The following is a 3,430-nucleotide window of genomic DNA, read 5'->3' on the forward strand; positions in this document are numbered from 1 at the left end:
GAGGGTGTTATCTTTTTTTTTTTTTTTTTTTTTTTTTTTTACTGAATCTCAACTGATGAATGTAACTTTGGGGGTGCTGGGGCCAGGGCAGTTGTGGGGATGTTTTGACATTTGCAGGAAGGACTGGAGGAGCTGAGGTCTGACCATCCCCCCCGTCCCTCCCCTGGGATGGTCACACCTGGAATCTTCTCACTGAACACAGACGTCCCCAAGCCAGGCAGGGGCCTGGCATCCCTGCTTGCCCCCTCCGCCCAGCCCTGCTGAGCTTGGAGAGAGGTATGAGTGCTGATTCAAACCAAAGCTGCCTGTTCCGTGCCCAAGGCCTAGGTTATGGGTACGGCAACCACATGTCCCAGATTGTCTTCAATTCCAAAACAACCGTCCTGCTGTCCCTGCCAGGACACATGTATTGGGGGGACGGTCCTAGAAAATACAGTCCCTGAAATAACATGGCACCTTCCCCCTTTCAAGAAGGGTGATTCTGACTCAGGGTTTAGGTGCCCCCTGGCGTGGCCTGGAGGTTCCAGGCTGGGCCATCTTCCCAGGGAGCACTCTCCCAAGGAGGGAAGGCCAGGGGTGGCTCAGTGCCTGGAGGGTTAGGGGCTCTGCCTGTGATGTGCAAGAGGAAATAGGAAAAGGCAAGTCTCATGTTTGATCCTCAGCTTCTAGAAAAGTCCTCAAGTCCCTGTCAAACCCATTCTGCTCCTTAACCCCACTCCAGGGCAGAGTAGTAAGTTTACAGTCGTTTTCCCCATTAGTCCTCTGATCCCTACTGCAGCTGAGCCCGAGACCGAGGCTGGCAGAATTCCTCAGTCCCCCCACAAACACAGTCCTGCCCAGGGCCTTTCCTCCTGACCCTCACTTGGGACAGAGGAGCTGGCTCCTTAACTGCTGAAAACCAGCCGGCAGGGGCAAGCTGGGGGTCAAGCTACCTTCTGAATGAAAGCCACAAATGAACGGAGCCCCTCTTCCCAGGGATACCCCCACCCAGACCAGCAGGCGTTTCTGAACACCCCAGGGCCTTTGAGCTGCCTCCCCCTGGGGCATCTTTGAGGAGGAATCATGGAAGAAATGGCTCCCTGTTTATTTGCACCACCCCTCAGGGCGACCTGGGGACTGAGGCCCACTGACACCCTTTAAGGTGGCTGGATGCAGCTGCAGTGGGGTCCTTGATACTGAGCTCCAGCTGGTACTGCCCAAGTGAGGGGGGTGGATGGGGTACCCCTCTGGCCAGTACTGCCCCACCAGCCATACAAACTGAGGCAGGGGCAGGAGGCTAAGGGCCGGGTTTCACACTATTGCTGCGGTACCTTAAGGCATCCTCTGGTGGTACACACGTGCACACAGGTGGCGATGCATCTGGCACAAGCATTTGGATCCACATCTCTGCACAAGTCTGAATACCTCTGCATGCACAGGCGTGCCTGTGTGTGCATGCACATGGGGGTGGGGGTGGGCATGTGGAGAACACAAGACTTCCTGTGACCAGTCCACCTGGCTCCCAGCTGTCTGCATCCTCCTACCCTGGCAGCGCCCACCCTGGCAGTGCCCAGGGAGGAGTGGAGGCTGCACTGACCTGGGCCTGGAACTGGCTCCATACAGCATCCTGTAAATATGTCATCTGGGGCTCGGGGTGGGGAGGCAGGGACAGGAACATCAATTAAAGATCATGTCCGGGGGCTTCCATGGAGCTCACATCGACTTGTGTCTCTCCTTTCTGTAAATGACCGCACAGTGGCCCAGGACCCTTGCCTGTCCTCTCTCGCCCAGGAGGGAGTGTGATGACTGGGCACTGAAGGTGGGAAGGGAGCACCCAGGACTGGGCTCTGGGAGGCTGGGAGGAAGGGGCGTAGCTTTCCATTCCCAGACAGGAAATAGGCATCGACTGGGTGGAGGGCCTGGCGCTTCCGCTTCCTTGCTCTCCTGACAAAGATAACTGCTGTCTCTGGCTTCAGCAAAGCAGATGGGAGTTGAGTTAGGAAAGCATCTTACCAACAGGCAGAAGACCCAACTTCCCTTTTATGGTTGAAGCCAGAGCAGCCTGTCCTCACCTCCTAAGAGAGTCCAGAAAGCTGGATAAAACCGCTATCTGGTCCCAAGGGCACTGTGCTCTTGAGCCCGCAGAGAATTTTCTCTTTCCTCACTGTGCCCAGGGCAGGAAGGGGCTGAGCAAGGCCAAGCCTGGGAGCCCCTCCCCCACTGGGGGCCCAGTTTGAGCCAAGAACCTCTTCCTCCCACCCGCCCCTCCAGAGCATTTAGGGCCTGCAGATATCTTGCTCTGAAAGTCCTGCTTGTTCAGGGGAAAGATAAGATGAGAGAGGTTGGGGCAAGGATGGAGGAAGGGAAGGGTAGAGAAGAGATAAGGGGAGCAAGAAATAGCTGCAGTGGGCAAGGGCCTGGGGAGGGCAAGCAGCTAGAAGCTGCCGGAAGGGTAGGATTCCTAGGACCACCTCCACGTTCAGAGAGAGTAGGGCTCGGGGCAGTGCTGGCCTAAATTCCTGGTCCCCACCCTGTTCCAGCATCTCAATCCCCCAGCACATCTGCAACCTCTACCCCCAGACTCCCCCACTGCAGAAGGTCAGCTTTTTCCCCTTGGGTTCACGGGTGAGGCAGCCTGGCAAGAATCTCTCTCAAACCTCAGTCATGACCGGAAGTCTAGGTTTGCCCTCTCTTCTCTGTTCTGGGCTGGAAACCCTGCTTTTAACTTCATTGCTCTGCCTCTCAACTCTGCCAATCCCCGTGCATACCCCTTCTCAGTTCTGGGTCCGTGGTGACCTTCAAACTCGGTCTGATGTGTAGATTACAGCTGATCTTCAGGTAGTGAAAACTGTGGCTGCCAACAGGCACTGGCGGAGGACTCGGGAGGCTCAAGCACTTGGCTCTTGTAGGTCAGCGCTCAGCCTCAGGTCCAACCCGGAGCCCCACATGTTACCTGCGCGGGTGCACAGAGGTGCAGGAGGCCACAGAGCAGGTGCAGGGGAGGGGGGTGGGCAGCGGGAATGCCAGGGAGGTAGCGCCTCTGATGCCAGCGCACTTCCCATCTGCCCAGGTGCCAGGCTCCGTAGGCTGGAATGGAACAATTAGATCTGGTCCAAACAGATAATCTGAAAAGTACAGACATCCCCCGTTTTCTGAAAGTTCACTTTATGCCCCTTTGCTTTTACAAAAGACCTACATTAGTACCTGTTTTCGTAACTGAAAGAAATTCGAAGAGGATTTTTACTTCTATTAAAAAAGATGGGGCTTCCCTGGTGGCGCAGTGGTTGAGAGTCTGCCTGCCGATGCAGGGGACACGGGTTCGTGCCCCGGTCCGGGAAGATCCCACGTGCCGCGGAGCGGCGGGGCCCGTGAGCCATGGCCGCTGAGCCTGCGCGTCCGGAGCCTGTGCTCCGCAACGGGAGAGGCCACAACAGTGAGAGGCCCGCGTACC

This window comes from Lipotes vexillifer, unplaced genomic scaffold, assembly GCF_000442215.2.
Source record: "Lipotes vexillifer unplaced genomic scaffold, Lipotes_vexillifer_v1.1 scaffold1639, whole genome shotgun sequence".
In the NCBI taxonomy this organism is placed as follows: Eukaryota; Metazoa; Chordata; class Mammalia; order Artiodactyla; family Lipotidae; genus Lipotes; species Lipotes vexillifer.